General features: G+C 47.3%; 1 protein-coding gene across 1 annotated transcript in view; it reads left to right on the top strand.

Moving 5' to 3' along the window:
* Positions 1-701: 701 nt before the first annotated feature.
* SORL1 (sortilin related receptor 1) overlaps positions 702-10,769 on the top strand; it is a 214,140-nt gene continuing 204,072 nt past the window's right edge. Inside the window, exon 1 of the mRNA XM_072729512.1 lies at positions 702-1,152. The gene's annotated coding sequence lies outside the window, so the exon portion shown is untranslated. The remainder of the gene's footprint in view (positions 1,153-10,769) is intronic.

The raw sequence follows: 10,769 nt of genomic DNA, 5'->3' as shown, positions 1-10,769 counted from the left end.
CAAGATACTGTAGAGGAAATTCTAAAATCTGACGCCAGCTCTGACATTCTAGAATTCACTGAGATTGGGAGTATTAGTATTATAATATTAAAGATGGGACCACTCAACAATAAAACCAAACAATTCCCAATCTTTTATTTTACAAAAACTTTCCAGCTGCTAGAAAAGTAATAGAATAATACTCTACCTTTAAGACAAGGAAACATATCTTTTTCCTTTATATCACTGCCTCGCTTTGGTTTAGGAGGGACACTGAGCATCACTGACCAGGGCCCTGGCTACCATATTCTGAAATCCAGTGGGGTAAAGAGGACATGCCTCCCAGGGACTGTTCCCAGGTAGTGGAGGAATGGACTGGGGATAATAAGACAGATCCTTCCTGGGAGACACTGATCATCTTTGACAGCAGTGTTGGCTCAAGGACTCCCTGACAGCCTCGCCAAACCTTTCTTAGATTGCACAGAAGTCTAGGATGCCTTTCCAACCTTCCTACCTCTGGTCAGGCATGATTTGTGATCTGAGAACTCTCCTTCTTAGTCCTTCTTAGCCTCCCCTTTCTCTCATATAAACATTTCCCTTCACAAAGTCCTTGCTCGTTTAATCCTGCCTTGGACTAACCCCACCCCCTTCTCGGAGGCCCTGGACTAAAGTTCCAAGGCTTTTGTGGTCCTCCAGAAACCTTCAGGGGCTTTCAGACCTGTGGCCTTTGCAGATGGAGGCCTTGGGCCTCCAAGGACCTTAAGGCTAATGGCACCAAGCAAGGGTTCAGAAGAAAGACACAGAGTAGATATTCAGGAAAAAAAAATCTCCATGGTGACTCAAGAGACAGAGATGCGAGAGCCTCTGATTTTATTTCTTCATTACTACAAGGTAGAAACTCTATTTCTTTTACAGATAATAAAGCAGAGGCTCAGAGGAGTCAAGTAACCTGCTCAAGATCACTCAACTAATAAATGTCAAAGCCAAGGAAATTTCCAACCTCAAAGGTCATGTTCTCTGCACTCTGCCGCAGTGCTTGTTTGCAGAAAGCAGCATAAGAGGATGCTTAAGAGCACAGTTTGGGACCGGACTACCTCAGCTTCCTCGTCTTCAAAGTAAGGATGACGTACCTGCCTCAGAAGATGGTTATGAAGATGGAGTGAGTTAGTATGGGTAAGTGCTAATTAAACATCTGCTGGTAGTGGTGGTGGCAGTCATGGCAGCTGTAGTGGGCTGGGTTTCCTTTGTGTGTGTCCATCAGAAGGTTGGGAATGGTGGACGAGGGGGTCTGGGAGGGTTGTGATTCTATCTGTGAATATGTGAAATAAGAAGTCATTTATGTGACTGAAGTGGGGAACGCCTGGCCAGAAAAGCACTAAGGAGAAGGATGGAGCAGGACTGTCTACCCCAAAGGGCAGGGTAGGGGGACAGAAAGACATGCTGAGTGTGTCCATTGATGACTAAAGCCAGAGAATGTCCAAAAATAATGGGATCCCCCAGCATGGGGAGTGCGGGAAAGCTAAAGGAGCAAAAATTGATGTCACCATCACTTATAAGGTAGCAGGGGCAGCCTGATGAACTGAACACAGCCTTGATTGGCCAGATTTTCTCAGACCCACTGAAAGTCGAGGAGAACCTTACACGAAAACAGATTTTTAGAAGCTAGCTCTTAAGCACATGATTTTCTTAATAGCTTAATGAATGTGACTTGTCTTAAAATTCTAGGCTTTTTTTTTTTTAGAAGAGAACAATTAGAAAATGAATTACATCTAGATCCTATGGGAAACAGGACCCAAAAAACTGATGACCTACAGAGTTTTTTCTGGCAAGTAAGGAAAGAGAGCAGGTTTCGATGTCAAGGCAGCCTCACCTTGTCCTAAGCATTTTTGCCTAGGTCACAAAAATCTCAATGATTAGTGTATCAAAATACTCAGAGGTACTTACGGATATTGCTGCCTTGTTCTTACATTGAAGAGTATCTCCATAACTCAAGGAAGTTCCAACACAAGCTGAGAACGTGAGTGTAGGGGAAGAGAAAGGCACCAGACAGGGCCACAGCCGAGGCCTTGGCCCCACTGGGCTCAGTGCAGCATTTATTGAGCACTTGCTGTGTGCTGTCTCCTGGGCTGGCCCCTGAGCATGTAAAGACAGGGACTTCATAAAATTCATAGGCTGGTGGCAAGAGAGAAGCAGCCAGATGCACCGAAATGTGACACCTGCATAAAAAAAAAGTAACACATTAGGTTGGGGCACCTGGGTGGCTCTGCTGGTTAAGCATCTGACTCTTGATTTTGGCTTAGGTCATGATCTCAGGGTCATGAGATCAAGCCACGCATTGGGCTCCCTGCTGGGTGTGGGGCCTGCCTGAGATTCTCTCCCTCTTCCAGATTCTCAGGGGCCCCGCCCCCATATCTGGTCATCATGCATTCTCTTCCTAGGCCTGCAATCCTCTTTCTCCCCATCTCTGTCTAGCTAACCCATCCCAGCTTGAGTACACTCTCTCAGAGACCTTCCCTCATCCATGAGGCTAGGCTCCCCCGCCTTCTTCTCTAGGAGCTTATACATTTGACCTTTGAACACACAGGTTTGAATTGTGTGGGTCCACTTATATGCAGATTTGTTTTCAATAAATACAATGCTGTAAATGTATTTTCTCTTCCTTGTGATTTTCTTAATAGTATTTTCTTTCATCTAGCTGACTTGATTGTAAAAATACAGTATAGAATATATAAGATATAAAATATGTGTTAGTCTCTTATTTATGTTATCAGTAAGGCTGCTGGTCAACAGTAGACTATTAGTAGTTATATTCTTGGGGGGCCAAAAGTTATACACAGATTTTCAGGGTGCCTGAATGGCTCATTTTGTGAAGTGCCAGACTCTTGATTTTGGCTCAGGCTATGATCTCAGGGTGGGGAGATTGAGCCCTGCACGGGGCTCTGAAATCAGTGAGGAGTCTGCTTGAGATTCTCTCTCTCTCCCTCCCCCTCTGCCCCTCCCCACCCCACTCATGTTCAGCTCTCAAATAAATAAATTTTAAAAAATAAAAAAAGTTATATGCAGATGTCCTACTGCATGAGGCTCAGTGCCCTAACCCCCACGTTGTTCAAGGGTCAACTGTACTCTAAGTTTCAGGGAGGTGGGACTGTTTCATTCACCACTGTATTCCCAAATCCTAGGCAATCGCTGGTTCAGCACCTTAGGCATAGAAAGAGCTCAGTGAATATGGATGAGTGAATAAATGAATGAATGAATGCACTGAATGTAGGATTGTCTCCCAAGAGTCTACAGCCTTGACTACACTATTTAGAGAAGCTTGGCAAACCTGGGTGATGAAATTCAGGGGACAGGGGACAGCAGCATAAAGTTCCAGGAAACACAGATTAAAAGCTGAAAGAGCAGTGACAGTCAGTCTACAAGTGATTATTCTATCAGTGCAACAGCAGTGCAGACGACGGAGCCCAACTTACAGGGAGGAGGGCTGACAAAGACACGGTATGATGGCATCGGGGCTCTACCTGTGTCTGCGAAGCCTCAAGACGGTGCACAAATATCACAGACAACTAGTCCAGTGATATAGACCAGGCGGGGATAGTCGGTAGATTTCACACTGGTGACCACAGCATGTAATCGCTGGAAGCAGAGGACAATATTTAGTTAGCTCCTTGCTCTAGAATATCCCTAGACACAGGGCTTAGGACGTGGTAGGGCCTCAGTGGGTTCACTCCCTCCTTCTGCCCTTAGGAATGGGCTGGGCTGAAACTGCGAGGGACAGGTCTAGGGAAAAAAAGGACCGAAGACCACAGGAGCCCATGTCACCAGCTGGAGGTCTTTTTGCAAAGATGCCTGCTCTTGCCCCTCACACCCAACCTCACTCTCACTGTAATGTGTGCTCTGCCCACCCTCCTGCTCCCCCATCCACCTCATTGGACAAGGTAAGTGAACTTCAACTTCTGCACTTGCCAGATGGGACTGGCAATGCCTTTGTTGTAGGACTGCTGTGGAAAATCAAATAGATGCTAAAATATTTGGCGCAATGCTTGTCAGCCAGCAGGTGCCCTGTCAACAGCAGTTTCTAGGTTGTATTTAGCTGGTTAAGGAAGCAGGCTTGTCTTTGGGATCCTCGCTCCTTTCATCCTGGGCTCTTTTTCCACCTCCTGGTGTACATACTCCCTTTGTCTACCTCCCAGATGGCCTCTTTTTTATGTTGCCAAAAGCCCCCTTCCTGTCCTCACATCACCCCTGTCCCCAAAACACCTCTTGCCTCTCTTTCCCTTAAGAATTCTGTGTATTTGTTGAATTTGATCTTAAGTGCTCGGACTCTGTGATCTCACATCAAGACCCAAGTGCTCTTTAAAAGAAGATACTTGATCACACGGCTGTCTGTGTCATGGGGCTCCTGAGCTGCTGATCTCAGGCAGAGGAATACAGAGAGAGCCGGCGGGCTCAGGCAGAGGTGCTTTCATGACCCCCCCCCCTTTTTTTTTTAAAGATTTCCTTTATTTATTCATGAGAGACACAGAAAGAGGCATAGACACAGGCAGAGGGAGAAGCAGGCTTCTTGTAGGGAGCCTGATGTGGGTGGGACCCAGGACCCCGGGATCACACCCTGAGCCAAAGACAGATGCTTGACTCCTGAGCTGCCCAGGTGCCCCTTATGACCCCTATTAATTGGACTGGGGAGATTGCACGAGAGTTCTCAAACCTGCCTGTGCTGTGAAATCACCCGGAGGACTCTTAAGAAAATACAGATTCCTTGGCTCCCCTCCCCCAAATCTTCTTACTCAGACTGTCCGGGAATGACAAGGACAAAGACCAGGTGACCACTTCACTCACTCCTAAAGTTGAGCAGATACGGGGTTTCCCAGGATGGGCGCTGTAAAGGTGCAGCGAGTGCCCCGTGACCTGGAGCAGCGGCTGTCAGCACCAGCCTGGTGTCCTCTCTGATGCCTCCCCCTCCCATCTGCTCCTGCGCCCTCGATGCCACTGCTCTGTCATTGAGAAAACCCCCATCTCCCCACTAGCGCCACAGCCTCCGCTGCAACGCCCACACCAACACAATAAATGTAGGCAACTGGAACTGAGTGCAACACCAGCTATTGCATTTATCATTTCTCTGGATCATCCCAACCATATGAGACAGCTGCTGTTATTATCCCCATTTTACAGATAAGGAAACCCAAATCGAAATTAAGTAAATGCCGATGGGCGAAGCTAGCGCATGGTAGGCCTTGAACCCAGGGCGGTCCAAATCCAGAACTGGGATTCCTAACCCCTGCACTTTGCTGCCTTTCTCTTGCCGGTTACTAGGCTTCACGATGGGCCTGCTTCGTACTGCAGACAATCGTTTCCCTGCATTTGGGACATTGTACACACTCTGCCCTGTGACAGCTGGGGACGGACCAGCAGCTTGTAATCAGCAGCATGGAGACCCCGACTCCAGCAACAGAGTCACAGCCTCCCTTTCTGCAGAGGGAGCCTTCAAAACATTGAGTCATACGTGCTGTTTTCCTGGACTCTCGAAACCAGGCTGTGAAGTGGCTCCCCTTCAGGTTACCAGTGGGACTCCTGCTCCCACAGAATAATCCCTGGGGCGCTAATCCTCCAGCACAGCAATCAAACGACAGGAAACTGTGACAACACAGGGAAGTAGACACTCTGTACTTCCTTGGTCCAGCCAGCGCGTGTTTGAACCACTAGAAAGACCTCAAAGAGGGGATTAAATATCATCTATGCTTCTCACATGGGGCTTCTCAACCCTGGATGCACTTTCCAGTCGCCTGGAAAGCTTTAAGAAACATCTCAATGGGGCAGCCCGGGTGGCTCAGTGGTTTAGCGCCGCCTTCAGCCCAGGGCCTGATCCTGGAGACCCGGGATCTAGTCCCATGTCGGGCTCCCTGCATGGAGCCTGCTTCTCCCTCTGCCTGTGTTTCTGCCTCTTTCTCTCAATGTGTGTCTCTCATGAATAAATAAAATCTTAAAAAGAAAAAAATCTCAATGCCTGTTGCCATACCACCCAAATGTTCTGATCTAATGGGACTGGGATGGCACCCACAAGTCCCCAGAGATTCTAATGGGCGACCAGGTTTGGGAAGGCCAGCTACAGGATGTTGCTGTTGCTCCGGTGCTAAGAATGTCTTTTAAACTTCAGGAGGTGGTTTTCTGTGCCCCTTGAGAAACTGAAGTAGCTCTTCCCCAGTGAGGGGGAGGCCATTGCTCATTTTGAATGAAGGTTGTTTCTCTTTTCCTTCTCCGGGTAATTGGTCCTCCTGGAAGAACTGTCTTCGATCACCCCACGAAGAGAGCTGCCTCTAAAACCTTTAGCAGGACTCTCTCTCATAACTCATTCCCTCTGCCTCCTAATACTTGGAGTCTAACAATCATTCGTCACATCTAATCCAAATCCCGCCTACTGCAATCAAACTACAGCTCTCTTGTTTGTCCTTGTCAGAAACAAAGGACAGCTGTTCTCACTTGCACAAAGCTCTGAGGACTGATTGGTGAGGGGGCTGGCTGTAGAGGGTAAATACAGAATCGTCTGACCTTGATTTTACAGCCACCCTCAGGTACAATGCTTCTCTCTCCCTCCAGACCTGGATGTGCTAATCAGAAGGGCATTCCAGTTGAGGGTCCAAGATTTAATTCCCGGGCTGAATAGCGGTGACCTGGGGTGCTTTGTTCTTGTTTCTTTTTCCCATCTCTTCCCACGTGAAGCAGCTAAAATTGTGTTGAGGAAGGGCCACATCCAATGAACAAAATCATTCTTCTTTGTACTCTTCCTACGGCGCCTGCCCCCTGCTGAGTCTCCTAGAACCAAGAGCTTCACCTGAATTTTGTGAGGCAAAGGGAAGGAGAGAGAAAGCCAGTGCCTGAACTGGCTCTCCTCTGTAACCTTACAGAAACTAGGACAAGAGCAGCACGAGGCTGCTGCATTCAATGTCTATGGATTTGTTCCAAGGGACAAGTTTATGGGGTTGATACACGGAACATAGGTGGTCATCTGAGAATCTCAGGGGACTTACCTCGAGTGGCATGTTCCTGTTTGCTTGTGGCTGCCTAGTCCTCTGTCGCTGCTTGGTAGTCACCCCCAGAACTTGGAGGAAAATCCTACCTGCTTGGTGACTAATTGGTTGAAAACAAGCCTGCAATCTGTTGAGCAGAATGCCTCCCTTCTTCCCCCCTCCCCCTCCCCACCCTACTGCCGTGCTGTTAAAGTTATGAATGTCTCTTTCCAGTTTTCCCCACTGGGATAGCTACGTTCTCAATGTTGTCTTCGGCAAATTACCAAAATAGAATTTATGATTCATTGACCCAAATTATATTCCCACTGACAATATCTGCAGAAACCCCGTTCAACAATGGCCTGCTGAGTTTACAGAAAACATACATCACTCCCTGGAATTCACCCTCCCTAACAAGGCCAACAGAAGTGCAAATTAAATCTTATCTCCTCGGAAGTCCTTGATGAAGAACATCCTGGTCTTGGCAGCTCGCTGAATACTTTGAAAAAGCTTTGAGAGAGCAAGATTGTTAGGGAGTTAAGTCCTGAGGCCCGCAGGAAAGACCTCTCTGTAAGGGACCAGAGCCTGGTGTCTCAAACCACAACTCTGACCTTAATGCCTTCACGCTTACTTTGGGCCCTGAGCGCCTTAGGGCATGACAGCTGTTTTTCTTAGCAGGTGCACACAGTACCTGGTAATCAGCTTTGACTTTTCTTGCCCATGATCTTAAAGAGGACATAAAGTAACTGAGAGTTGAGAAACCAAACTTATGTGACTTTCCTTAATAGATAAACTTCTCCCTTAGTGATTTCTTGCTTTTGTGAACTCGTCTCAGAATGAAATAAAGTGAGTAATTTAAGGCCCGGTTTATCAGTTTATAGTCCGTGAAGTAGAGCTACGTAGGATCCTTGCAAAGCAAAATAGGAGGATCGAACATGAAATGGGCACCCCTACCCATCTCTCCCAGTGAATGCAGCTCTAAAAACTGGAAAGAATGCACAGGGCAGATATTTGAGGACTGAAAAATAAGTGATAGCAGATGGATTGGGAAAGACCAGAATTTCAAGTGCTGCAGAGCCAGCATTGGGGTGCCCTAGCCCGCCCTTTTTTCTCTTGACGTTTTCTGGCTTGGACTCAAGGCAGCCCCAAAACTGGAAGCGAGAACTGGTTATGGACAGAGAGGGTTCTAGAAGGCCTCTAATTCTGGCTCTACAAAGCAGGAAGGAGACTCTGAATGCTTAGGGGGAGTGGAGAAAATGGCCCAATTCTCTTTTTTCTTCTCTGTTCTGTTGTGACCCAGTCCCTGACAACCCTGAGGTGCTGGTGGCAATGGCAGCAGTGGGGCTCAAACTCTCTTCCCTCTGGGTTCCTTTGTCTCTTCTCTCTTTTCCCCATCTCCCTCATCTCCCCAAATCCCTTTCCTATCCAACTCAGTAAGACATAATCTGGTCAGTAATTGAAATCTTTACACCAGTAACTGCTCAGGCCTGCTTGGGAGCCCCAGTTGAGGAAGCTGTATGGTCGCTATGAGGAACTGCAGAGCAGAGGTGCTTCCGGTTGTCTTGGGTTTAAGCATGGATTGATACTTTAGAGAAAGGGGCTTTAGAAAGGGGGTTTTGTTCACTCTGCAGTATTTACCTAAAATTCCTTAATCCATGGAGGCATTTGCATGTGAATCCTTTATCCATTTATTCCTTCACGGAAGTGGCATACTTTTAAAGCATAAAGGATGATTGCAAGTCATGGTGGGCAAATTCTAGTGCAGATTCAGGGCGTTGGAAAATATGAGAACATTACCATGTCCTTCCATCATAGAATAGGGTATCTTTTTATGGCTAAATATCACTTAACTTCAGGATGATAATTGATCTATACACTTCCTGAGAACCAACTATGTAGAAAGCACTGTTAAGATTTTGAGAAACAGATTTTGACTTTTCAAAGAGGATTTATTTGCACAGCTACGTCCTGAAATAGCAAAGTGTTATTGCCTGCTTCTCTAGAATCCTGGTTGGAGCTTGGAAATTAAACACTTAATGCATTTACATAGAAGTAGGAAAATCGGTCTTCCCCACCTAAAGGAACAAGTGAGGTCTAGCCGAGAGAGCCAGCCCTGACGATCCATCCCCAGAATCAACAGCTCCCTTTGTAGTCAGACACAGGTCCCACCTGAGACCCCTTGCATGACCACATATGTGGGTGTGACAACAGCCACCAACATTGGTGGACCATGAGTAGGTGAGACGGCCTAGTTTCCCCCAAGGAAAACAGAGCTTCCCAGATGGATTCTGGACTTTAAGACCAGACAGTTTTCCCTAAAGTGCAGGTGCACCTGAATTACCTGCCTGCCCTCCCACCAGCACTACCCAATCGTCTATATGTGTACAATTCCTTGAAAAAGCAATTGCTCTTCCTTGGGTGGGGCCACCACATGGCAGCAATTGCCATCTGCCTGGGAATGTGGCCCAGCCTTATATCTAGTATCCCTCTTTAGACTAGCTTCCTTGCCAGCCCGATGGATCCCGGACCTAATCTAACCTCCTACCTTGTACCCAGAGCACTATTGCTCATCCTGATGGCTTGTGTCCATCAACATAGACAGAAAGGGAGAGAGGCACCTGGGTGGCTCAGTCGGTTAAGTGTCTGACTCTTGGTTTCAGTTCAGGTCCTGATCTCAGGGTCCTGGGCTTGTGCCCCATGTCAGACTCCATGCTCAGTGGGGAGTCTCCTTGAGAATTCTCACTCCCTCTTCCTCTACACCTCCCCCTGCTTGCACTCTTTCTCTCTAATAAATAAATACATCTTAAAAAAAAAAAAAGACAGAGGGGAGAATTGGATTGTCCCCTGGGCAGCATTGTCCTTCCACACATTTCCCTGTAGATTGTGGTGTTGCAGAGTCACGTTCAGGGTCCCTGTCAGAAACCTGACCAACCAGGAGCTGGGAGGTGGTTGAGCTTCACATTTGCAGCCTTTAAAGCCAGAGAGAATGTTAAGTCTTTTCCATGCCTGAGCATCAGGCTGATAGGGTGCAGAACATTTGGTGTGTCCCACATATCGAGTCTGTAAGGCCTGAGCTTCCTGGTTTCTAAATGCAGTAGTGTTTATCTGCACTGTTGCCTTGGTAAAATTCCCAGTCCTGACGATGCTTCCGAGTTACCCAGAGAGCTCGTTATAGATTCCAGCCAAGCTGGTTCCTTGGGTCCATGAGGTGGGGACCCAGCACTGTGTTCTTTAACGGGCGCTGGGGTGAGTCTGAGGCAGCATGAGCTGGCATTTGGAACCGATTGGTGTATACCAGGGCTCTGGGCAAATTGAGATTCAAACTGATTTGGCCTCCCTGAATCTCAGATTGTAGCATTTAGACGACTCCCAGGTGTTCTGGGATGGCTAAGTGTCCAGTTACCTCAGCCATATAGTTTTTTCAGGACATTGGTTCCGCACACCTGCAACTCACCCTCCAGATGAGAAAGTGCTGATGGGAGCAAAGCAGAGCTCGCTAATGTGGAAAAGCTCTTAAGCACGGAGATAACAAACTGGCATTCCCCTTAAACAGTTCTCAACAGCTCTTTAAAAATGCAACAGAGCCGATTGTATTTTTAATCACATTCTGCTCACTCCCTGGCTCCCCACTATCCCATATGGCTTCCTCTGGAGGTCACTGAGAACATAAAGTTCCCCAAATGCTGGGCACAGGCCAAGTGGAATGTCTTCATGGAATTTTCTGTTTGTTTTTAATGTGGCAAGGTTACAAACTAAGACAAAGACTCCAATCAGAAGATAATAGAGCAG

This window comes from Vulpes vulpes, chromosome 12 (assembly GCF_048418805.1).
Source record: "Vulpes vulpes isolate BD-2025 chromosome 12, VulVul3, whole genome shotgun sequence".
NCBI lineage: Eukaryota > Metazoa > Chordata > Mammalia > Carnivora > Canidae > Vulpes > Vulpes vulpes.
This window is presented reverse-complemented; position numbering and strand designations above follow the sequence as displayed.